A 27,266-nucleotide genomic window follows, 5' to 3' on the forward strand; every position below is an offset into this window, starting at 1 on the left:
ATAATTGAGTGTGCTTTGGACAACTACAGCTTCCCAGACGATGGAGAGGCTCTGCTTTGTTTTAGTTCTTTCATGAGGAGGAAAAGTGGACGTCTGACCTGTTTTCTCGACTCTGGTTTCCTTTTAAAACTTCACCTTAAATCCATCTTGTGTTTGCCAACGCGACCTCAACCCCCCGCCCCTCTTCCCTCATCCCTCTCCTTTTTTGTTCTCCCCGCTCTCGTCTTTACGATGGGATGCTGTGGTGCTCTCTGTGTGCGGAGCAGCTCAACACGAGACAAGGTTGCCGTTGCTTTGCAGGTAGATTACAACACCTCGTCACGTGTTGACCTCTCAGTCCAGAGTAACTCCATCAGCGGGAAAAAAGCCTTTACAACAGCAGAGACGAGACAAGATAACAAGACAAAATACTTGCAAGAGAATATTTTGCATCAACACGATTCCTACCAGCAGCAGCGATGCAGTTGCTGCACAGTTGAAGGAAAGGTTCCAATAGATTTGCGCATCAGAGGACCAGAATCCTATTGACCCAGGGGCAGAGTCTGGCAGTCTGTCTGAGCTAAACTGTTCTCTAGTATAAGCTACTGTAACTCGTATCGAGTTCCCTTTTAGCCAAATCCTCTGAGTGAATTTGAGCTCTCTCTGGCAAACACCTACGCATTGTACATGTTGAGGGCTTTTATTGTGAAAGGTCAGATTGGAAGGAGTGGATCTGGTCTGTCCTGCCATCTTTGTTTGAACCACGGTGCCTTTGTGTTGTTCATTAAAGTGCATGTCTTGAAAATTTAAATACATCCGTTTCGCACGATGCGATGGATTGGTGCAGTGAAAGCTCCGAAAAAAATTGTTCCCCCGTGCCGTTTTCCCCTGCTTAACATTCACATTTAGTTTGAAAGTACTCAGGACAAAGTTGGGGAAACATAAATTGAAAATGCCTCGAGGCTGGGAACCAGACCAGCTGTGCAGCATGTGGCCACGGCAAGAAATGAAACATATTAACGATAAATAAAAAACTGCCGTTTTAATATGAAATCAATGAGAAGCATTTCAACAACGCTGTATAAGCAATGTATTTCAGCACACATAGTATTCATCAGGGTCTAATGGAGGAGGAGAAACAGCCAACATATGGCACGTTAAGCTAAAATATGGCCGGCAATGCAGTCTTAATGGGTTTTTCTCCCAGAAGCTTTCACTAGTTTTTTTGGTAGCATGTTTTAAATCTAAATGTGACACACACCATTAGTTACCAAGAAAGGAAAAAAAAAACCTTTTGAATCTCTCAGGCAGCTTTCCATCCAGCCTGGGCTGCCTCCTCTCATCTACTGGTAACATGAAACTATTCGTCATGTGATTCCCTGTGGATGCGCAGCCTCCACATCGCCTGCTCCTTGTGATTCCAGCCGGCCAGCTGTATTCACGCTGCCTCCACGACCCCACGACAGGAAATTGGAACCCACCAGGACCTCCTGAAGTAAACGTGGGTGGACACCTAGCCATGCTGCAGTAACAGCTGGATCTGGAGACAGAATAGTGGAAATACTTGAGTGATATATTTCCTGCCACTTCCTGTTTTACATGTTCATACAAACATGTTATTGGTGGTCTGTCTCATGTGTCTGGCAACCCTGAACAGGATAAGCAGATACGGATAATAGATAGCTGGGATGTTACTATTGATGTCAGTAAACCTCATCAGGGTAGACTACCTACTCATGTCAATAAGCATCAACAATTTTAGAAAAGAAGAACATTTTATCACTTCCTCTCTTTTGCCCGTCACATCCTGGCTACAATACACTACATTTAGCTGACCTACATTTTATACACCGTAGACGCCACCAATCCTCTGATGGAAGGACGGACCAGCTAACCAATGAGCCACAATCACTATTTATTTTTCTTTTTTAGACACAACATCAAACGCCTGTCCATTCAAGTATCACATTAACATCAGAAGGACCCAAAATCTTTCAATAAATCCAACTTTTATGACATTTGTAACTAAGTTGAGAGAGTCTAGTTAGAGAGCATCAACCCTGGATGTGTCAATGGAAGAGGATACAGCTTGGATGTCGTCATTCGTTCCTGTAATAGTTGCACCGTTGCTCAACAAAACAACTTTTAGTGCATGTTACAATTTTTAGGATCTACTGACCAAAAATATTATTTTATAGGACAAACTCTGTTTGACTCTTTTATTCTGCTCATTTCAAACAAACCTTCAGAGCACGTAACAACCAATCACTGCTCTGCCTTTGATCACTCTTCATGGAGTCATGTTTTTGTTACTTAACACTGGGGAAATACCTTTCCGCATGCCAATTAGTTGTTCCAATGTTCATCAAACAAGAATGTTTATGAATTTGTTAATGAATGGCATACAAAATGGATACCACCTGGTAAGACTTCTAATGTACAGTAATGCTTTTTTAATTTTGTTTATTCTGATTTCCCAAACAAACGTCTCTAGCGTTCATACAACAAAAATTACTTTGTGAAATATGTTTTCGAGGGAAACCTATTTCTTCCGTGGACTACTTTTGTTTAATGTATCACAAATAAGTTTAAATTGAGTGCGTGGAATTTCACATCAGGTTCACACGGTGCTGTGCAGGCGGGACTTTCACTCAGCAGACTGCTGTTCATGTCCACCATGAACCAAGTGCCATGTTTCTTATTGGTTCTATGTGAGTTACTTCATATTTGACGTGGACTTTGAGCTCTTTTGTACAAAGTAACCGGGAGGAAGATTACCTAGGACACAGTGTCTTACTGTACGAGACCCCACGCACGCCGTCTCCGTCACTCTTTGTCATGTGGAATTCACCGGCGCATCTTCAGCTGGAAGTTTGCCGACACTAATATGTGTAAAGTTATGCCGTGCAACAAAGCGTATCATGACCGTGTTGATGAACTGTATTTGGAAAAAACATTTCAGTTTCAATCCCCGAAGCGGGGACATTTATTATTCATAGTGACCTCGGCAGTGCACATGTGTATTTCTCAGGGACCCCCTCCACCCTCGCCCACACCCTCCCCACAGTCTCATTAGAACAGAAAATATATTCATTGTTTTGATCTGACCTTTGATTTTAGTGTCTCTCTCTCTCTCTCTCTCTCTCTCTCTCTCTCTCTCTCTCTCTCTCTCTCTCTCTCTCTCTCTCTCTCTCTCTCTCACACACACACGCGCACACACACACACACACACACACACACGCTCACTGAATGCAGCCCACATACCGCCACCATTTATGCAGTACAGTGTGTTTTCTAAACAATTTATTTCCTAGTTACCAAGAGAGACTACCAAAACCAAAATGATTTATTATGTAATAAATTGTATCTCATTTTCACCTCTAATGCTCAAATCATTTCTGTGCTCTTATAATAAAGCATTATTACGGCCTTCTGGTCCCCGGAGAGTTTCATCAAGCCAGAGAACAAACTAACGGATAGATGGAAAGTTCAGGGGCTGCTGGTGCGGGGACTTTGACGAGACAGTAAACTTTTTTTTTGTATAAACTGCACCTTTATTTGGATTGTTCTGTGTTTTTGTTCTTTCTCTCTCTTTCTGTGTGTGTGTGTGTGTGTGTGTGTTTGTGTGTGTTCACCTCCGTGGGCCTCCGCCAGGCCAGTGTGTACAGTTTGTGGAGCTGCAATCAGATTAAGGCCGAGCATCTCCCCCTGATCACTGCTCGCCGCTCTGCACCGCCGACTCAATGTGATCCGAGCCACAGCCTCGGGCCGCCTCTCTGATCTGCTACAGACACACACACACACACACACACACACACACACACACACACACACACACACATGCTTGCACACACACTCAGTTGTGTGCACTAAAACGAGGGCTCAGTCACACACATATACATACAGACTCACTCGCCGACGCTCCACTGATACATTCATCTGCAGGCCAAAAGTGGCATACGCCGAGGAAGGTGTGTGTGTGTGTGTGTGTGTGTGTGTGTGTGTGGGCGATAGACAAAGAGGGAAAAATAAAGTGAAAGAAAAAGCTTTAGAGATGGAAAGTGGGTTGGTCAGAGAGACAATTTCCAATTTGGAGTCCTTTGAATCATTCATGAAGAAGAGAAGGCAGAAATCAACACAGAATCAATCTGACACCCACACACACACCCACACACACACACACACACACACACACACACACATACACACACACACACACACACACATACACACACACACATACACACACACACACACACACACACACACACACACACACACACACCCACACACACACACACGCATACACCCACACACACGCATACACACACACACACGCGGAGACTCATGAATGCATGGGTGCCCTCAAGACACACCTAAGGCAGACACCACTTACCCTGACTCACACACACACACACACACACACACACACACACACACACACACACACACACAGACACACACACAAACACATACACTCACACACACTCAGCCTTGGTGTGGTCGGTAGGGTGTCAGCAGACCGGCTGTCATGGAAGCACAGTGTCAGCTGAGAAAAAATGGAATGCACTTGGTCGTCCTCTGGGAGCTGAATAGACGTGCGTGTGTGTGTGTCTGTGCGTGTGTGTCTGTGCGTGTGTGTCTGTGTGTGCGTATGTGTGCGTGCATGTGTGTTGAAACTGTGCACAGAAAAAAAGGATGAGGCAAGTCTGGATGTATTCTGGCATTATTAGAAGTACAACACAAACTGTCAGACAAGTTTGAGATAGACAACTGTGGTAGGTAGCGGGAGAGCGGGGTCGTCCTTTGAGCCAAGGATCGGCGGTTCGATCCCCGGCTCTGCCAGTCCATGTTGATGTGTCCTTAGTCAAGACACTTGAACCTTAATATGGCTCCCGTAAACTGTAAGTAGGTGTATGAATGTTCATCCTGATGGACAGGTGGGACCTCACGTTCAGAATCAGAACATTTAATTGCCACGTAAGTTAGTACAAACGAGGAATTTGCCCTAGTGCATCATAACACAACAACAACAAAGAACATTTAACTATACAAGTGAAAGTATAAAATTTAGATAAAACAAGTAAGTAATAAGTAAGTAAATAAGTAAAGATGCAGTAAATAAGTAAGGATGCAAGTAAAAATAAAAGCTAAATGGGGTAAAATGATCAATAATAATAATAATAATAATAATAAGAGTAAAGGTAAAGTAAAGTGCACGGAATGAAGTTATGATTATTGAAAGTGGCGAGTGACTTTAAATGTTTGGTGTGGAGAGATGTGCAGGGAAAAGAAGGGAAGGGAAGGTCCTGGGGGAGACAGAGTCAGTCAGTAAGGGACCTGACTCTGTTGATGAGCCCGACTGCTGCTGGGTAGAAACTGTTTGTGTGGCAGGAGGTCTTGGTCCTGATGGACCTCAGCCTCCTGCCAGAGGAAAGGGACTCGAAGAGGTTATGTCCAGGGTGAGAGGAGTCAGCCACAATCTTCCCTGCCCGCTTCAAAGTCCTGGAAGCGAAAAAGTCCTGGAGGGACGGCAGATTGCAGCCAATCACCTTCACAGCAGAGCGGATGATGCGCTGCAGGTTGTTCTGGCTGCACCAGGTCACCAGGTGGTCAGTCTCCCACCTGTAGGCGGACTCATCCCCAGCGGAGATCAGTCCGATGAGGGTGGTGTCGTACGCGAACTTCAGGAGCTTGGCGGACTGGTGACTGGAGCCAGAGACGTGTTTCCCCAGCTTCACGTGCTGCTTCCTGTCAGACAGGAAGTCTGTGATCCAACTGCAGGTGGAGTCTGGCACGTGCAGCTGAGGAGCTTGTCCTGCAGCAGGGATGGTGTTAAAAGCAGAGCTGAAGTCCACAAACAGGATCCTGGCGTAGGTTCCTGGGGAGTTCAGATGCTGGAGGATGAAGTGGAGGGCCATGTTAACTGCATCGTCTGCAGACCTGTTGGCTCTGTAGGCGAACTGCAGGGGGTCCATGAGTGGGTTGTTGATGTCCTTGAGGTGGGACAGGACTAGGCGCTCAAAAGACTTCATGGTCACAGAGGTCAGGGCGACGGGCCTGTAGTCATTGAGTACTGTGATCCTGTTTTTTTGGGCGACGGGAATGATGGTGGAGGCTTGAAGCAGGCTTACAACATCAAATAAAGCCACATTAGAGGAACGTGTATGGAGAAAATATGCTGTTAAAAAGATCCCATGTAGGTGACACCGAGGCCACGAGAGGAGGCGACTGCGTGAGCTCCTCTCTAGTCTGCAGCATGATGCGGATGCTTTCACACGCAACTTGTTCCAGCCTTCTGGAAGCTGTGCAGGTTGCTCTCTACTCATAAATGGGATGGAATCTGTATTCACTGCCAGCTTTAAAGCTTGAATCCATCATGGCCTCAGTAGACGTTTTTAAGTCCATCTGTGCGGTGAACCTCAAGCCGTTTCGTGGTGTCATAGTTTGTTCTCTGTGCCCTTGAATTTCAATGAAATATAAAAAGTCCTGCGCGTCTACGGAAACAGCACAAACATTACAGACGCAGAGACAACTCAAGATGGATAATTCCATAGACAAAGAAGTAAAATAGCTGTCATTAGCTGCTGCCCTAACCTTAAGCAAGTAAAAGAAAACTTCTCTTTTAGAACAGTGAGACATCTAAATCTTCATTTTCTTCAAAATGACAGCCGCACCTATTAATATGTTGAAGCAGCAATGTGTGAGTTCTTGCTGCTTCACAGCCAACCAGAGATAATCAGCTGATGAGGTGTGCGTGTGTGTGTGTGTGTGTGTGTGTGTGTGTGTGTGTGTGTGTGTGTGTGTGTGTGTGCGTGTGCGCGTGTGTGTGGTGGGGTTAATGAGCTATAGCGCTGCATTGAGACAGGCTGCTGTGACAGGATACTAATAGTAATGAGTCACAGTTGTGGCCCTCTGCCTTATTATGCAGGTTTTTAAAAAGGATTTATTTACCCTCGTTTTAATGGGCTTTTACCACTGTTCCCCTCAGTATTGCACATAACGTCTTTCTTCTATGAGTATGAGAAACAAGTCAGTGTTTTTTATATTAACGTTGGAGCAAAATAAGTCATGGGTAAGGGTTGTTAACAGAGTTCTCACCAACTCTGGGGCCCTGGAGAGCCTCTTGTAGCTCATACTGACCGAGTTGATTGGTTAAGTGTTTGAAATTATAATGTTACCATGATGTGTTCAAATCCAATCTTGTAAAATGTACTTTTTGGTAAGAAACTTGAATAACATAGCATTGGGAGGCTCAGCATTGATGCAGCCACCAGCGTCCATACAATCCAACAGATGACGGCGCGTACGAGCCTCCAGACGCACCGTCGTCAGGAGAATACACACGTTGTGTGAAATGGCGTTACAATGAGCGCCAGCTGTCGCTCTTACTGAGACTACTGGACTTCCTGTAACACACAAATTACAGTTTGTAGCGTATCTCTCTGAGAGATGGTCTTTAAAGACCGTTGCTTTAGCCGTTTAACTCTGCGACTTCCGTTTCAACTCTGTTTCTCGCCTTCAAAATAAAAGCACCTTATCTCAAAACAGGAAACCAGATACATTGTGCTTACGACAGACACAAAACACGCAACAAAAACAACAACATTTGCTCGTTATATTGATTGGGTGCTGCTTCACATGCTTTGACAGTTCCAGGATGTTTCTTCTGGTACCTGTTTAGAAAAAAAGAGCCCAGAAGCTCTTTTGTGCCTGGTTGTATTTTACAATCAGGCAAATGTAAAATATTTAATTCCTCTTGCACATTCTCTCAAGGTCTTTTCTTTCAATCAACTATTTGTCTGCGACTCTTTGTGTGCTGCCGAAGGTTGCTTTGTGTTTCAGACTTTTTATCTCTCCGAGCTCACGCTGCATGTCTGCATTCAGTCTGTTTACCAGGCAGAGGCACACTTCCACCCAGAAAAGAGAAACGATAAATAGATGCGTCTTGATAAAAGAACAGATGTACCCTTGAAGACGGTTTAAAAATAAGTAAATAACAAAATGAATGCACCCTGTATGTGCACACTCTAAACAGACACAGCAGGAATGTGTGTGTGTGTGTGTGTGTGTGTGTGTGTGTGTGTGTGTGTGTGTGTGTGAGTGTGTACAATTAAATATGCAGTGACTATTTGCATATTTTTTAAAGACCGACAGAACACGAGAAGATTAAAGGATAGCAACGTTAGTTTAACCAAATCATTGTTTTCTGCAGTTTAGTTTGAGTATTCCTGCCCTGCTTTAGTTATTAGTTTGATAGTAAGGTCCTCTACAGATGTGAAATACTGCCCTCTATTTGTTTGGAGTGTGGCTCAGTATTACCAGTCATACCTTTAATGTTTAGATAAAAGGTTAATGTATCCACCTGCCGAACTATCTATCTTTAAAGCGTCAAAACGTGTCAAAATACAGTCTGTGAATATCTTTTCTTTATTAAAATGTATAGGATCAGTGCTGTACATACGATAATAACTATATATTTGCATAGTATACATTCAACTATATAAACTATAATCCTATTCTAGGCCTTTTGCATGTGTGGTGGCTGTGTGGGCGTTATGGATGTGACGTGTTTATTGAACATAATAAACTGTGCATGTGTTTGTACTTGGTCCAGCTTGCCTGTCTGCTGGCCCAAATGCTAATAATTTAATGCCTCAGCAATTCTCCTATTTACTTCTTTACTTATACTTGAAACTATACACTGTCATCAGCATAAAAACTTTCCCTGCTGCATGCCATTAGCCCATATACTAACTTTAAAAAGGAAAACCACACAATAATAGACTATTAGCCCTCCCTTGAATCCATACCTCCCTCCAGCACATCTCCTTTACTTAGCATCAAAGTGTTCCTGAACTTTTCCAAGCACTCCCTGCTTGTTTTCCGCCATCATCTTTAAAAGGGCTTCGGCAATAAACAGCTTATAATATAATACTATCACTGAAGGCTCGTTGGGATGAAGAAGTGTCGACACATCTGATGAGACAACCATGACCACTGCTACCTTCACAGTAAAGATCAGCTCAGAAGGCCCAACATGAGGGCCCCGACAAGAGGGCCCCGACATGAGGGCTCTGTCTCAGGCGTGCTCTGAGTCAGTGAATGTTTGAGGAGTTTACGTGTCATCACTTCGTTCCATAGCACCAAAAAGATTCAATTGATGAGGAGTGATGTTTCAAAATTCTCGCATTTGAGTAGCTAAAACTACAATGTTTGAGTTTTTTTCTTTACTTAGTGAATGACTCCAAGAAGGAACTGATAATTAACATATCCTGTTCCGCTCCTTATTAGTCACAGATCAGACGGAGAGGCTGACACGGGAGCGTTTAGGCAGCCAGACATCAAACAGCTCCTCCTCACTGGCTGACGGGACTCAACGTTGTCCAAATGGCACACAAATGATCAGAAACCTGCATTATGTTGCAATGTTGTTTTGATTATTTTAATAATTGAGTATTCTAAATCTCTATTTCATTGATTCATGAAGTAATCAGATAACAAAATAAGTGAAGCAAATAGAGAACATACTATGCAACAACTCATTTGTTTTTTTAGACAAATCCACATTTTATTCGCTTCAATTATAATATCTACGTCCTCCTCTTCAATGCAGTTGGTGGTCCATCCTCTGGCTTCTGATTAATCCTACTTCTCATGCGCCCAACGACAACATAAACTTCAACCTTTTACATTACGTTTGCACGTCTTTCAAATCCGAATCCCAAAATGAGAACCACTGGGCCTTCACTTTTCCATCTTAAGCACTAAAACACACACACGCATGCACGCACGCACACACATGCACACGCACACGCACACACACACACACACACACACACACACACACACACACACACACACACACACCTCGAGTGCCCTATGTGATGTTCGTGATGCTATCTCGAGATCAAAGAGTTTTAAAACTCTAGTGGTCCAATTTCATTCAGAGGCGAGAGAGCCTGTGAAGGCTTTTGATAATCCTTACAGCCTGATGAGATTTCCGCCGCAATAAGTTATGGAAGGAAAAAGAAGGTGAGTGGGAGAACAAAATGAGAAGAGGAGGAGGAGGAATAAGTCAGGAAAGGGTGACAATGGTGAAAGAAGAGGAGCTCAATATTTGCAGCTGATTGGTCAATTTATATTTTGCTCCTTTTTTAACCTCTTTCTTTCTCTCTCTATCTCTCTTTCTCTCTGCATCTTCACCATGGTGTCTCCTGGAATCACACTCCATCTGTCCCCCCGCTCTCTTCCTCCCCTCGTGTTACTGAGTCATCTATCAGATACGGAGACATGTAGATGGGACAAAATTCGCCCCTGTAATTTATCCCGCCTCTCATCCCTTCTCCTCCTCCGCCACAACATCCATTTGTCAGCTGCCTCCGTGTCTTTTAAAAACAAATCCATTTGCCTCCGAGTCGCTCCGTTTTCTTTTCCGACGTCGCTTCATTGCCAAAAAGGGGGATGCAATTTGGCGACAAATGCGGAAAAGATGAAATGGGAGTTGGTGTCGTGATGACTCAGGGGGTTCAACTACATTCTCACACCATCAGATCTGACTCATGATTTCCTCAGCATGTCATCTCCCTCCTCTGCCCTTCCTCTCCCTAATGGCCTTAATAAAAATGTTTGAGAGATCGTTTGAAGACGCGCGCCGTAATTTGTTTTTATGCTGCCGTTTGGATAAAGCAGTTCTGGGACTTCTTTTTTATTTTATTTTAAAGCCTGACATAACGTCTTCCACTGAGCCTTTATATATATATATATATATATATATATATATATATATATATATATATATATATTGCTGTTCATCTCATTTTATTTTTTATTTTTATTGTGCAATAAAAAACACACCTTTTTATTTTTTTTGTTACGTTTTCAAGGTTCCTCTTTGATGGTTTATGAAAGCGCTCAAAGGCAATATGAGAGGATTCTCCAACGTTATTACTACTACTGAAGTTAACTGTTGCAACACGTTGCAGCAATTATGTACATGAAATTAAACATTTTTTTTCTCATTTTTCCAGGTTTCAGGAAGAATTGAGCTGGCAACCAGATGACATAAAGGTAAGTTAATACCTTTATATATATATATATATATATATATATATATATATATATATATATATATATATATATATATATAGAGAGAGAGAGAGAGAGAGAGAGAGAGAGAGAGAGAGAGAGAGAGAGATCCGATGCTCTGGTCTTCTGGTCTTAATCTCTGCCTGCACATGTGAGGATGGACGTCCGGGTCAAATAGAAAATAAAAGACGTTTAATGGACAGGCAGATTGTGGATTTAATGGCTTGTAGCGAAAAATGAAAGGCTGTATGTTTCGAAAGGGAAGTGTCATCGAGTGACACTTATAAGTGACAGATGCATTATGGGCTCGTATCAGAGAGAAAGAGAGAGAGAGAGAGAGAGAGTTTGGGGATCAAGCTTGCTAGGTAGTGATTAGCTCGGCGATCAAGGACGCATGGGCGACTTCAGACGCATGTTTTCATATAAAACATGCAACAATGATGAAAGACTCGTGCACGCCCAACACATGTAGATTCGCCGGCCCGGCCACCCTCTAATGGAGCCAGCACTTATCTGGCTCACTGACCGCTGACGGTGCGACGTCCGCCACCAATAAATGGACATTCCTAGCATCAGATTAGAGTGGACATTATCTGGCAGAGTGGGACGGCGGTAATGACAGAGTGTTCTCTATCAGCCTATCACAATGGATCACCCATTCGCTATCTGCAAGTACAAAGAGCGGCCATTCTTCCTTTTGGATCAAGCCGTGGGATTCACACAGACGACAGATTAGGAGCAATGCGGGACTTCCTCTACAGCTCAGAGAGAGAGGTTCCAACTGGCTCCATTGCAGTTGCCTTGATTTATATCCATCTAGATGATTAGCAATTCCACAACTTTTCTTTCTTTTCTGTTTTAAATGGGGTTCAAATATCAAACACGCTTTATTGACATTGCAATTTACTTTTTTTGACTTTTTGTGAGGCACAAAAGGCAAAATAATATAACGGCGGTCAAATAGAACACAGAACATGAAGCGGCCTTGACAGAGTGGGGGGAAAAGCAGATTTTAAGACAATGTCGTTAAATTCAAATGCATGAGCTGACCACATCTCTTCACCCTTGACATCACACAGTCCACACAGTGAAACAGACGACATATCGAACAGCAGTTTCCTAAACCCTCACTTCCTTATTTTATGTATTGAAAGGAAAATCTGAATGTTGAAAAATATTTATTTTGAAAAGACATTATGAATTTCTTTTCAAGCAGAAAGTCACATTGGTACCCAAAAAACGACCTTGAGCTTTGGTTCAGAGCGCAGAGCCGCTGACCAAGTGTTGGTCCACTGGTCCACTGGTGCTGTGCTGTGATCTTCTGGTGCTGCTCAGGCTGCTGGGATTTAAATCAAAGTAGCAGCTTATCAGTGTCCCAGCACAATTGGTTTTCTTAGTCAGTCATCTACATTGTAACTCAGGCCTGACGGACACGTCTGTGTCAGCCACATGTGGCGCTGCTGTTGTGTTTGTGATTAACGTGATTATTATTAATGAGCTGCTGTCCCTTCTGTTTTTAGAAGAGCATGAAGGACTTAATTTGATGAGCACATCTCACGTCTACCTGAAGCTCCAGTTTCCTCGACGCCGCCGTCAACTTCTGTTCCACATTAAAAGACCATTTGAGGATGGTTCCTCTTGTGCCGTAGTGTTAAATCACAAGCGAGATAAAACACTTTTCATCCATTGCAGATGAAGCTGTATTGAGCCTCAGGAGGGAAGTTCATCACATTGAACGATCACAGATGTGTTTCCTACTGGAGGGCCACCGATACATTTTGTGGTATGATAAATGTTCAGTTGATACCCTGAACTTATGTGAGCACTTAAATTGCTGCGGTGAAAGGATTTCAGAGTATGTCTGAATATCTACACCGCAGCATGGCAACCTGAAAATATGGCTCCAATGTCAACATTTTGTCTCACTGATGGAGAGCACTTATATTATACTCAACTTTTTCACTCAAGATTTCCTGTTTCTGTTTCAAAATAAAAGAATCCCAGCATCTTTTGTGAAGGACAAAATCCCATCATTTGTCAACACAAGGCTTTTATTCTGATATGTTTGCATTGTTGCAGAAAGTGCATAGACCATAAATATTGCACTGGCTTATTTATACGTGGTGGTTGTTAAATTTTTTTTAGAAATAAGCACACGCTTCTTTGCTTTAATATATGTGGCATTTATTATGATAAGTTAACTATATCTAGCAAGAAGCATGGAAAGAGCAGGAGCTGTGTTGACCCGTTTGTCCCAATGAGCCCAGCTGCTGGTCGTTCACCAGGCAGCCAAACGGCTGCATGGTTCGCCCAGCCAGCGGGGTCCAAACGTTTGATGGCTGATGATATATCACCCCGCCAAAAGAGTGCACTACCTTTAAACAGCGCCTGAAATAAAACACTACAACTCTACTTTGAAACGGAGTGGCTGAAGCGAGCGATTGTTCGTCTCTTTACTGCCACCGCTCAAGCTCCTGAGCTCACCTTCTCCTCCGCTCACACTGTTTAGGTGAGCAGCTGCAACTAAAGCATCCTCCACAAATGGCGCCTGCGTTTGTATTTATATGTGCTTAAAACACTTTAAGGTCAGTGCATGCTAATGTGCTACACACAAGTATTGACTTGCTCACTGTGTGTGTTTTGTTCAAGCAGTAGCTTTTAAAAAAAAACACAACTATTTCATATAGTCTTTCTATGAGACAAGAGGGCGAGGGAGGGCCGTGCACTCAAACCAGTCCGCTTCACTACATCGACAGCACTGCAACAGACACAATGCACTTCCTGTTATGGCGCGCATGCTCTTTCTTAGATGTGAAGGTCAAAATTAAACTTTGCAAACTTGTGGTTTGCATGATTGTCTTTTAGAAACAAATGCAGGTGGTTTTTTTTGTTTATTAGCTGTAACATGCTGGTCACTCACGATCACTCTGGTCAACAAGCAAGCTGAACCGACCCTGAACCGTGAGCCTGAACACACCGAACGCCCGCTTTAGTCCTTGAACATTTGTGGGTATAAATGCATCAGTGAAGGGAGGGAAACAATTAATACACAGTTAGGTTACTTAGTGGGAACAGAGGGAGGGATTTAGACAGGAAACAGATGGACAATGTGCTGCTCCATTGCACCAATATGGAAACACCACGTTGAGGCTCAGAGATGTTGATTTTTTCATATTGCACTTTATGACAGTTAATTTTCTAAGGCCTTTACAGAAAGTGAAGAAACAGCTTAAACCTCATAGATTAAACAGAAAACAAGCGATTCGGAGGTTTCCAAAGGTGCCAGACCCCCTTTCCATGTACAGCCACTTAAAAGGTGTTATTCTTTTTAAATGGGCCAGACAAAAGACTAAGGATGATTGGACGTTTTAGCTGACTCACATTCACACTGTTTAAAACAGACTTCTTCAAGTGGAAGTACAGAAATAGCATCCTACACCAGACCTGTTATATAAGTACTGTCTGATACCAGCAGACGAAGTTCTCACCATCTCCAGCATTGAGCTCAAAGTAGAATAATGTAAAGCAGTTATTATATAACTGTTTATTATAACTATGAACTCTGAACCTGTTGGACTCTGGAAGTGCTGCAGCTTTGTGCAGGTTCAGACAGAGGTTCATTTAAATGCAGTGGTGCGGTCACACAAGGACTCAGAAGACATAGGTTGGGGATTTGGTTGATCTCAGCACAGGCATCATTTTACTTTTACAAATACTGTTGAGAAATTCCCCCAGACGCGATCACCGATGAGAGTTAATGAAGGTTTTAATAAACTGTCAAACCAGTACAGCCAATGAACTAATGCATTTTAATCTAATGTAAACTAATGTGTTTCTGTTTCAGTTTAGTGTTGGTATTTTATCTTTGCTTCTTGTTACAAATACATAAATAAATGACTAGTGATTAAAAAAACACATGTTTTTTTTCTGTTTTTGTCGATGATAACAGAGCAGTTCCCCTCGAGACATTTCCCCTAAATGTGCAGCACATCAATAGCCCAGTCCTCCAGATGAAGTGGCTTTTTTTTCTTTGAATAACGTTAAAAGAAAACTTCAAACCTTTAATATTCTCCCTTCATGCGATATTTGATTGACTTCCAGTAAGACAGTCTCAGCACTGTTCTCTTGAATGGATTCCAGTGGATTTATTTTCAGTCCTTAAAGTTTGTTGTGCGCCCTTTTGAAGTTTGTTTTAAACCAATCCCTGTGTGCGGCTCCACACAACAACACAGTTATGGCAGATGGTGTGTGCGTTCATCTTGAGGGGAAAGTGACTTCTTTTTTTCCTGAAGCTTCACTGAAGTTGCATGTTGAAAGAGCCAAACCTGTCAATAAAGTACAGTTTCTACTTTGGACCAACAACACAGAGTTACTGGAGAGAGTTAAAAAAAACACCTGATGTTGGTCTTCACTTATTGGCACAACATATTATGAACCCCTTTCAGTTACTGAAAGGAACAGTTTAACCTGGTAGGAAATGTACTTTTTTCTTGTTTATGTATGTTTTTATGACACTGAGACTGAAACAGGGAATGTGCTGAAAGTTGGAGTTGTTGATAATTATATGTGGCTTTATTGACGTCAACAATTATTGTCCCCACTGCTGACCAAGGGCTGGTAAAACATGGAGAATGTGTGTCTATCCTTTCAGGAAGAACATATTTTGCCCTCCACTTTTTAAGTTAAACAGAGAAAAGTGCCTTGAAACCTGCCGGACCTCCCGGTGAAGAGACAAGTTCATGCTCTGACGGAGTCCGCCTCCCCGTTCGTTACCGCTGTCTCTGCTCAGCTTTGTTCTCTGAGACGTTCTGAGACAATGCCGGGTCCTTCAGCTGGACTCTGACACCAATTATCCAGCCTCCCGGCTTCCCAGACTGCCAACACACATGGACGTCCATCCGTCTCTCTGTCACACCACCTGTCACTCCGTCTTCCCCGTCTGCCTGTGTATTAGCGTCCATAGATTTACAGGTTGTTTTTTGTGCTTGTTTTTCTTCTGTGTCCTTTTCTTCCTGTTTACAGGAAAAGAGTTATGTAATGTCATAAATATGCATATTCAAGTCCGTGTTCAAACTGACAACGGCACTGTGAAAAAAGTGTGAGAAAAGCCCAGAAGAGCTGCGCAGAGGCGTGTTGCCACAAGTACATGTGAGGAGACTAAATATAAAAGAGGAAATACAGTCCAAGGGACGTTTTAGAATTACGTAGAAATGTTTTACTCTACATATACGTAGCTGACATGTTTATCCAAAAGGACTTGCAGTAGGTGCATTTAACCGTACAAGCCTACAATGTGAAGTACATCAACTTCATGGGCTACGGTGCAGTTTGAACAAGGTCTGGGAAAAATGAAATGTATCCCACAATGACGATATTGCTTTAAGAAAATCAATATCAAACTATCCAAACCAAAGAATCTCCAAATAGACTCATCAGCATGAGTGGACGTCATCACTTGGACGCAAGGGATGAACTGATTTGAATTTTGGAGGTCAAAGCTACTCAAGAATTAAAATGCTACAAATGTCCTCATAGCATAAAATTCTGACACAATGACATTTTGAACAGAAATGGATGTAAACTGGACGGCAACCTCCAGTTCTACCAAGTAAAGCCAACGCGAAGTGTTTAAAAAGCAGGGTGCGACTCCTCCGGCTGCAACATAGAGTCAGATTATATAGAAGTCTATGAGTAAATGACCCTACTTCAAATATGATAATGTATGTTCATTGGTTGTCAAAAAAACATGCCGGCGGCCGTAATTCAAGATGGTGATGGCTAAATTGTCAAACTTGAGACTTCAAAACATCAGTAAACGAACCAATGTGTGCTGTCACCATGACAAGGACCGCTTCATATGTACAGTATGTGATGCAAACTGCAACTTGACTGGTTGGTGGAGGCATACAACTATGACTGTAATTCATTTCATTTTTATTGATTATCTTAAAACAAGTTGAGTGAAATGTTAATGCAAAGAACACAAAAGCTGTGCGCTCGACTTCCCACTGACGGGATGAAGGCCATATTAGATAATATAAGATCTCTTGTTGCTTACTTTGTTGACATACTGTAATGTATTTGTGGTGTGAGTGTGTGTCTGTGTGTGTATTTTGTGTGGTTGTAAGCTTCGTGTTTCAGTGTCACAGTCTGATGAAATAATTACTGCTCAAGAACAAAGTGGAAACAGGCTCAGCGGAGGCAGTGTAAGTGACGTGAGCTAGAAATGACACACACGCACACACACACACACACACACACACACACACACACACACACACACACACACACACACACACACACACACACACACACTCAAATCAAACCTGGCATTAGCCTTTTATTGTATTCTGTTGCTAATGGCAATATTACATTTCGTCTTCTCAAGGATTCAGTTGTAGCACCAAACACAACAAACACATAACAACACTAAGACAGTAGGACATTCCTGTACTGCATCTATTTTATTTCCATCATAATGAACGTAAACAGCAGCAATAAAAAAACATTCTCTGGGCAGATAACATGGCCGACATCTCCACATTAAATATGAATCACATTGTCCATCAATTCTGACTGATGTTTGAGCCCCAAGCATCACGATGTCGTCTCCCACCTCTTGTTCTCTGTCCTGCTGTCAAGTACAGATCCATTCTGGAACAGGATGGATCCAGCCACCGACCTCCCGCTGCTTTCATTCATCTTATTTTCACACGACTGATCATCAGACACCCAGCAGCATGCTGGGTAGTGGAGTAGTCTTAGGTCCTAGCTGGGTTAGCTTATCCACTGTCTCCCTCTCCTCCCAAGGGCAGTTTGGTCGGGCAGCTCCAGCTGGTTGGTCGGCCGTGGTGCCTCGGACCGCCTCAAAGTCTACTGCACTTAATTCAATCCCCACGTTTAGGTGTGTCTCAAATTCATGACCTTTGCGCTCATTTTCATAGTATTGTAAGTGTTGCATTCTTTTCAGCAGGGTTACGAGTGAGGCGTGAGTGACGACATTAAGAACGACATGATATATATATATATATATATATATATATATATATATATATATATATATATATATATATATATATATATATATATATATATTTCACATGTCAGAGTTACTTTTAGATTCTACAGATGGATTTATTGAGGGGAAGCCCTGTAGTTATGTGGGTTATCTTTGAAGTCTAATAGGAGGTGTACAAAACCAGATGTGGGAGATCAAATATGACATCGCCAGCTATGGGAGGAAACAAAAGTAGTAGGATTCCGGAGCAACGGAAAAAGAAGAAAAACAAAAGAACAGTCAAGACGAGCAGCTGATTACTGCTGGTCAGACCAGACAGGAGGCAGCGGCCACCGAGTGATCATGAGTGGAGGGAGGGACAGGTAGAGCTTCCCACATTATAAAGACCTTAAAAGTTCAATTTATTTGATTAAACACGGGGAGTGAAAGCCAGTCCTCTTACACGTCTGAATGTTAAAGTGGCTCTTGAATGTTTACCTTACAACCGACTCTTTCATGGGTAAGGCTTGCAGTTAAACTTTATTCAAACTGTCGGATTAAGTGCAAAAATGTATGGCCATTTTAATTTCTAGGATTGCAGATCTTGGGCCATTTAAAGCCCAAAATTAAGCCGTATGAAGTAGTAGCAAAATCTTACGTCATTGTTTCCTCACTGCTCCTGACCGAGCACATAAATGTGCTCGATCAGGAGCAGTGAGGTTGGGTCCACGTAATGGAGAGGCAGGACGTGCATTTATTGGGTTCCACCCACTGTACCATAGAGGTGGAGCCTGTGTGAGCAAGAACTAAAGTGCTACTATTGTAACCCTAAGTCTACAAACACAGGCATAACCCTCTACCAAGGGAGCCCCGTCGCTCTTACGCCACTGGCTGAACTGTGGGGTTTACACATTTCTGGGCACGTCCATCTTTGCCAGCCACGGTTATAAACATTTTCAGTCGGCGTACATGTTCAGCAGATTGCGGGAGAGAATTATATTGTTGTTATAGTCCAGTGTGCTTACAGAACCAGGGTTACAATATCGTAACCTTTGTTATTACTAATGTCAACAGGAGTCACAGGTCAACAAATTTGGAGCAGCAAAAAAACACCACAAAGCAAACATGTCTCCTATTGGACGCTGCCGCTGCCCCCGAAAGACGTGGGCATTAAACCAATAACCAAACCTCGTGTGTGACTTGATTAAATCATTATGTCTGGTTCAAAGTTATTTCTACGATTCATAAAAAAAAGTCACATTAAAATGGCAGTCGCACTAAATCTGTTAGTGATTATAGTAATTGTAACCATCCGTCTGTGTTATTAGAGGTGAGGAGTTTTCCTGCCTTTGGTGAGCACCCATTATCCATTTCATCTCCCCCTGTGCCCACCCATTGCTTTCAGTTTACACACACACAAACACAGACACGACGCATACACATTCCTGCACACAGATAGAAATCGTGGCTCCTGAAGCCGCCGTGCGTCCTCCAGCTGCATCCTTCTTGTTAGCGTGGCATCAGGTATGCGGAGGATCCCGGCCTCAGCCTTAATTGCATTCCTCTGGGCTCAACTCGACTCCCCTGGAGAGTCAACAATCTTCTTTGTGCCTTTGATCTTAACAAGCTTTATTAACTGCCATGGCAACCCGCAGGGGCGGCTTCTGGGACAGCGGGACGCTTTTTATTGGACAGAAATAAAAGGGGCCGGCCTTGGCACGCACTGCTGCTGTAAGGAGGTTTGGGATTAGGAGGATAGGAGGGTGTTGTGAATCACAATGGGTGCAAAATATTATCTCTGAGTTAATTGTATTGAGTCCAGGCTTTTTCTTTTGTTTCTTTTCTGCAAAAACAATGACTTCTTTCACTTGGCGGAAATAATTGGCCAGCATTTAATTGAGTGTAAATAAATGTGTGTTCACTGGTGTTGTGGAGGGAATTTAGAAATCAGAGGGAGATGCTCTGAGCCTCAATCCAGTTGTCAGATTATATTTCGCATCATATTTGTCTATTGCAATCAAATACAAAATGTCCTTTTTACGAAGCATTTCATATGCTGCTAATTGATTACATCAATTTACTAATTCAACGGTACAGCGGGAAACGGCGGGACGACGATGGCAGTAAATAGACAGCAGTCACTAGGCAACATGAACACAGTTCTATTATCAGCAGGCTTATTAAATCAGTTATTTTCTGCTTACAGCGTGAAGTTGTTTGACGAAGGCAATGCCTATTAAAGATGAATCAAGAAAATAATCTGCAGATTTATGGATAGTGAACATAATTAGTAAGTTGCGGCCCTGTGAGGAAACGATCCAGAAGCCCGTATAGTAATCTGCTTCTGGATCAGTAGGATCCCTTTACTTTGACTCATTCCTCTCCAGACACACTGGCCGCCTGCTCTTTAAAATGGACTTTCCTAACACATGCCGTGGTAGAGCAGCACGCAGTCCATTGTATTCAATAATGAATGACATTTTGCCGCAGCATATTAATTGCGTTGGAATTCTTTGATGGGATTCCCGACAGGATTCCCGACAGTCTATTAGCTCCTTGTCTTCTCATTACTGCGGCTCAGGGAAACACGAGGCGACTGCAAAGCGGCGACCAAGCGCCGAAGAGCCGCAGTGCCGAGCCTCTTCCACAACTGCTTCTACGTTTTACACGGAGCACTTGAGTCAAATTGACCTTATGAGGATCTTTTGGTGCTCCGTTTCAGTCAATTTGTTTGTAATTATGCTGTTTGTGCTTCTCTCTGGTCCTCATCTGAGTCAGTCAGAGTATTGATCCCCAGGGAGATGAGATTACGTTCCACCATCATTATAGTTTGTTCGTCTTTCCACGCGAAAGCATGAATGTCAGTAATCTTCGTCTTCCACACATCCACACACAGACCGCTTAGCGTTTTAAATGTCAAAGTTAATTTCAGGATTTAGTCCGTTCATTTTATTGTTTGATGTCCGAATTCTTTGTTACCTTTGCCTGCCTTTCATACTGCAATTAGACTATTTCACCCTTTAGGCTTAATGGATTTGGTTTATCTCACTAAATGATTAGCGAGGGACTCCGTGTCAGCGCGGTTATCCAGAAGCTGCAGATTTCTCAAAGATTGCCGGATCATTGTTTTTTTCTAACTTTGTGATTCAGCCACCTGATGCTGATGAATTTGTGTCCACCACCTGCATTTAATATTGTAGCATATGTTCAAGTTGTTTACACTGATGGCTACAGAGAATAATGAAATCATTTAGGTTTGGTCTTCCCAAATTAGTTTGATTGATGAGTAATCAGATGAGCCTCCTGAAAATGCTTCGAAGGAAAATGGAGACATGAGAGTGATGAGATATGGATACTTATTCTTAGGACTGATAATATCAGACCAACAGATGGCATAACATGGTGAGTAATGTTCTGTGGAAGTCAGATGTGTGTATGTACGAATAGATGGGTTTATTTATTTAATTTGCACCGGCTGTGCAGAGGTTAAAATCTATGATGCACAGCCAGTCATCTCGTCGGCCAGAGATCAGTGATGCTCATATATTTATCACTTAACTCTGTAACGGCACTTCCTAACTAAGTAATTCATGACATATTGCTCCATCTAACCAAGGAGTTAATGTCCCTGAACTCAACTGAGTCGTTTCCTTTGAAGACAAACATTTATTTTATCTTGAAGAGACTGTATGTATGAAAAAAACCTCAATATTGGTCAGCCAGTGAGACAGTCCTTCAGTGAGACAGTCCTTCAGTGAGACAGTCCTTCAGTGAGACAGTCCTTCAGTGAGACAGTCCTTCAGTGAGAGGTTGAGATGGGAGCTGGGTGGTAATTGTTGTCTCTCTGCCAGTTGATCGTTGCTCTCATTATTTCTATCTCTGAGCTCATTTACTGAGCCATGTTTCACATTAAGCTCTGGTAGGCTATACTACGCCCTTACATGTTTTGTAAACGGTATCTTATGTTCACTTTCTTGCGCGAGCTCTGACTGTCATTGGTCTCAGGGTTGCCAAATGTAGGATAATTATCCTCCAAATACAACCGTTTTGAGCCTTTGGTACGATACCACGCCATCACCAATCTGGCAACACTGAGCACCTTGTCACCTCCACTCGCGACGAATATCCTGTTACGCTCTGAAAAAACTAGTTCGGCATAAAACATCGCTGCATCAATAATCGACTGGAATTTCAGCGCCAAACTTTTCGCGTAGATGCTTGACCGTGGAGCGGGATAAAACGATAACGGGGTTCACCTTACGGCCTGTAGTTGCATTGTTTACAACAGCAGCCCAATTTATAAATGACAATGTATATATCTGTCTTTTATCATAAATCTTTATGTTTTTATAAGAATATACCGAGAATATCGGTAATATGTGATTAATCATGATTAATCCACAGAAACCTGTGATTAATCTGATTAAAAATGTTAATCATTTCGCAGCCCTAATATATATATATATATATATATATATATATATATATATATATATATATATACGTATACATACATACATATATATGTATACATACATATATATATATATATATAGATATATATATATGTATATATATATATATATGTATACATATACATATATATATATACACATATATACATATATATATATATATATATATATATATATATACATATATATACACATATATATGTGTATTTATACATTGGGCTGCTGTTGTAAACATATATATACATATACATATATATATATATATATATATATATATATATATATATATATATATATATATATATATGTATATATGTATACACACACACTCTTATTTCAATGCATAAACATCCATGCGGTGTTTGAAATTGACCATTTATGGTTGACTATGGGTGTCTGGTGTATGAGGCTGATCCAGGTGTAAACATTTCCAACCGTATTTGGGATTTATAAACGGAAAACTTGGAAAGTGCTGAAAGTCTTTTATTGCTGAACTCCATTTTTGGGGCTTTTGTGTGCACATGCACATTCAGTATGGCAACGACACACTGTTGTATAAATGAGACCCCTGGGCTGTTCTCTTTAAGGGCTTTCCTGTGAGGTGAGACAAATCAATTGAGCCTGAGTGCAAATTAATTTCTGACTCACAGCGAGAGAGAGGGAGCTTGAGCCGTGGAACCAAACGAGTTTCCAGGATTCGAGCGAACAACAGATTGAAAATGACGGCCCAGCGGCCCAGAAAGAGCATCCTTTGCCACGTTTCCAGGTACAAGAGACACACGGAGGTGTCGTCGAACTCAGCGCGTTTTATTCCGAAGCAAATTAGATGGGAATTTTTGGCCATTTCCCAACAAACAAAAAAAGCAGCTCTTGAAAATGAACATCACAGGTCAAAGAAAAGAAGAAGACGAAAAAGACGCGCAGAGGAAACACGATACTTAGAGGTCACTGAGGCAGTGTTGATCAGCTGCAGGCGGTGATGAATGAAGCTGTGCAGCGGAATTGATTTTCTTTCCCAACAAAGCCAATGTTTGATGTGGCTGCACAACAAACATGCAAAATTCAATTCCGCTTCAAGTTGTTGGCACAGGCAGTAAGGAGGAGGAGGAGGACGAGAAGGAGGAAGAAAACAAAAGGTATCAAAGGAGGACAGAGGAAAGGCTGTCAGGAGTTTGGAGAGAAGCAACGAGGAGTCAGGACCGAGCTAGAGACCTGGCTGCGTCTTGGTCCATAAAATAAGGGACGAGGGAGAATGGGGAGTGTATACAGCCTTTGCAGAGCAGTAACGGGGACACTGGTCTGCAGACGGAGACCTGCAGCCAAGTATTGACCCGGCTGACGGCTAGCTGCCAGACAACGCTTTGGCTAGCTTGCAGCACCGGGTTGGGTTTCTGCTGGAGCTCCTATCAGCAGATTAACCGAGGGAAAGATCTCTTACAGCAACTCAATTAGCAGTCAGGTTTGCGGACTGTACAGCGCTCGTGTTCTGTCCTAATGGAAGCACATGATTTATATGCGTGTGTCTGTCTGGGTAACCATTTTCTGTTTGGCTCATCTGTTTGGGTTTCTTCCGGCTTTGGTCAGGTTTCACTTTTTTTCTGTAGGGTTCCTCGTTGCCTCGAGGTTGCGGCCATCTCCATATAGGGATGATGTTGGCATCCTGCTCATCCAATCATCAATGCGTCTGTCTCCATGGGGTCGGCCATTATTTCATTTCCCTCAAGAACTCTTTTGAAATGCTTTAAAAGATGCCAACTGCTATGTGTGCTCTCATTCGGTAGTGCACTGAGATACTGGAGTGTTGCTCTTAAAGAGAAACACTGTTAGATGGTTATACTGTGCAAACATGACATCAGTTCCCTCAATATTACAGTTTCAGGGAGAACATGCTGAAAGCGTCGGATTGAAACAACGGATTAGCGACATTACTAAAGGCAATCATTGCTGTAAATTAAGAGTTGATGATTAAAGGCACAATTTTAGCTTCCGTGACTCCAAAGTTGTTGAGGAAACCGCATCATGAAAAAGTCCAGTATCGCCATAATACAGTCAACGCGTAGACGCCCCTGGCTCAAAGCCATTCAGACACACAAACTAAACACGGAGGAAGAAGGTGAAATAAGAGACAAAACCATTCGCCTCATCTGCCAAGAAGATGCTGGATGCATGCCGTAATATCTGCTGCGATAATACACAAATAAAGCTCATAACCCACAGCAACATCTAAAAGTGTGGAAACACTGCCGTTCTTATTAAACCTTTACTTATGAGGTGTATTTATCCCGATGTCACAGCTGCCAAATCACACAACAACAACACAGACACTTAAGGATGTGGGAAGGCAACAAAATACACCCACGAAACCAACGGTACGCATTGAAAAGCTGAAACTACAAATATAGATCCTGCTAAAGAGCACACATCCCACTGACGCCAGCTGCATCTTGACATGAGTATACGCCATTTCACAGCATTGACTTTTTATTTTTCACTTTTCACTCATGTTGCCACTTCATTTAACGACAATTGTCGCATGTGAACCTCGTGCTCTGTCGTTTCTGTGTTGAAAGGTAATGATGAGTGATGATTTGTGATACACTGTTTGTGGCTAACACCTCTGTAAAGTAGAGCACTGTGATTCTTATTTAACCCACGTAATACATTTGCACGGAATCCATGTAATCATGGGCAAGGACAGGCGATTTAATATGAAGATAGATGAGGTCCATGTAGGGAGGAGGTCAGTTCACGGTCGGGAAAACGCGTGACTTTCAACCAGGAGACCCCTGTTTGTGTTGCGTGTGAAACCAGAAGTCAGCGTTGACTTAGTTTGCCCTTAACTCATGCCACTTCCATCAATTATTTTTACACTTCAAACCATGATCTTTTACAAAAGGTTGAGGTTGGAGGGCCTTCATGGTCATGCTTTGAAAAAACTGACAAAAGAAAAAACATTGCCTAACATATTTAACATACCGTATATACATGGCCTCAAATACAGATCAATGAGATCACTTCCTGATTGAATGATAAGCAGATGGAATTACTTGTTCAAATATTTCAGAAATATCTGACCTCTGCTCAAAAGAAATGACAAAAAAAACTAATATATTCAGTTTACAGTGATAAAAGAATTGATATATGAAAATCAAAGTCAACCGACTCATTGGAGTTCCTGCAATCAGATTTTTGTTTAAAATTGTGTTTAAATTATTGGCGTAATTGATTTCTCAGAACTGTTGAAACCAAATCGTCCGATCAATCAATGGACTCATGTTTTCAGCAGTACAACACACACTGAGTAGGTACTCAAGTTATTGAGAGCATTATTGACACACTGATGTCTTAAATCGAGTTCCCAGAGGGCTTTTCTGTATCTGACCTCTGTCCTTCCCGTGGAGAGATGGGCGGGAAAAAGAAAGAAAAAAAAGGCAGCCTGCGTGGATCAATATCACATTAGAAGCTAACAGGAACGCCAAGCCAACAGCTTCACATGCAGATGTGTGTCGCTGGCTCAAGGCAACACGCTGTCAGCTTCACTGTTCGTCCAGCTGCTCCCGATAACATCTGACACCGTTAATAGGCTTTAAACGCTAACTGACAAAATCTGGCGTTGGTGCGCTTAACATGTGACAACAACAGTGTTGAGGCCGACAGACACACACACCTCAGCACAGTGCAGCTGGCACGCACAACACAGCTGTATTAGCTGCATTATTTAGCTGGTTAAGCTCCTGTGTGTTTGATATGATCTCTGTCTGTTTTCTCTGCGTCTGTTCATTACGACTGCGTGTGGTCAGGACTGGAAACATTTGCGCGTCTCAGCACATCAGTTTTAAAGTGGGATGAGAAATGAGTTCCATTTTTGGTTCATGATTCCATTGGAATACATTTTCAATACGCTGGCCTCGCTGGAGGGACACTTTTTAATGGTTTGAAGAGTTGTATCAAAATGATGTGGCCACATCTGAGCAAATACCAATTGTGTCACTTTAATTTACAACACACCTCGGTAACTGAGCTGCTGCTGACATTCAGAGGAAAGCATCATGAATAGATGAGAGAAAGGGAGAGACAGCAACAAGAGTGTCTGAAAAATATTGATGTGGCCCTTAGAATGGCTACTTTAATAATTCACCAGAGGTGTCATTTGGCGTGTTTCGCATCAATAATCCCGACTCCTTGTTTTATTGCTTTAAATAATTTTCAAAGTAACTCACATCATTGTCTGAACTGCCAGTAGCTGATGGAGAATGGACCAAAAACCTTAACATTGCTAGAAACAATTTTCACTGGACTGATCTTGACATGAGATAGGGAGAAGGACCCAGATGCAGACCCAGAGACACAGAAGTCGGGGGAAATGCAAAATCTTACTGAGGAATTCTCAAATGTAGTACCAAAGTTGTAGAAAACAAACAACAGAGAGGTTGAAATTACACAAAAACGGGCTAATGGTCTAACACAAGGAATAGAGCAGATATACTACTCCGACAACGAACTACGACATTCTGGCAGCAGCACCAATCCCCTGAGAAGCCGTCATTGAGAAGTGTTTGGAAAAGGGCCGACCATTGCATGAACCACCTGTCAAGCAAACTAAGAGCAAAAACATGTTGGCCATCGATAAAAGCCTTCAGTGCCGTTATTTGTCCGTCTTCTAATAAAGAAACACTGAAGGTCTCAACTCCCTTGAGAGTTGCAAGTGCAAGGTACCGATCGGGTAG

The 27,266-nt window shown here is 42.3% G+C and overlaps 1 protein-coding gene across 4 annotated transcripts in view; it reads left to right on the forward strand.

The window, feature by feature from the left end:
* si:cabz01090165.1 (uncharacterized protein LOC100333421 homolog) overlaps positions 1–27,266 on the forward strand; it is a 309,025-nt gene that overhangs the window by 49,961 nt on the left and 231,798 nt on the right. For all 4 annotated transcript variants that reach the window (XM_068585049.1, XM_068585050.1, XM_068585048.1 and 1 more), the window contains one exon: positions 11,010–11,049. The gene's annotated coding sequence lies outside the window, so the exon portion shown is untranslated. The remainder of the gene's footprint in view (positions 1–11,009; positions 11,050–27,266) is intronic.

Source organism: Clinocottus analis, unplaced genomic scaffold, assembly GCF_023055335.1.
Source record: "Clinocottus analis isolate CAN_PGR_092001 unplaced genomic scaffold, fCliAna1.0.p SCAF_2, whole genome shotgun sequence".
NCBI lineage: Eukaryota > Metazoa > Chordata > Actinopteri > Perciformes > Cottidae > Clinocottus > Clinocottus analis.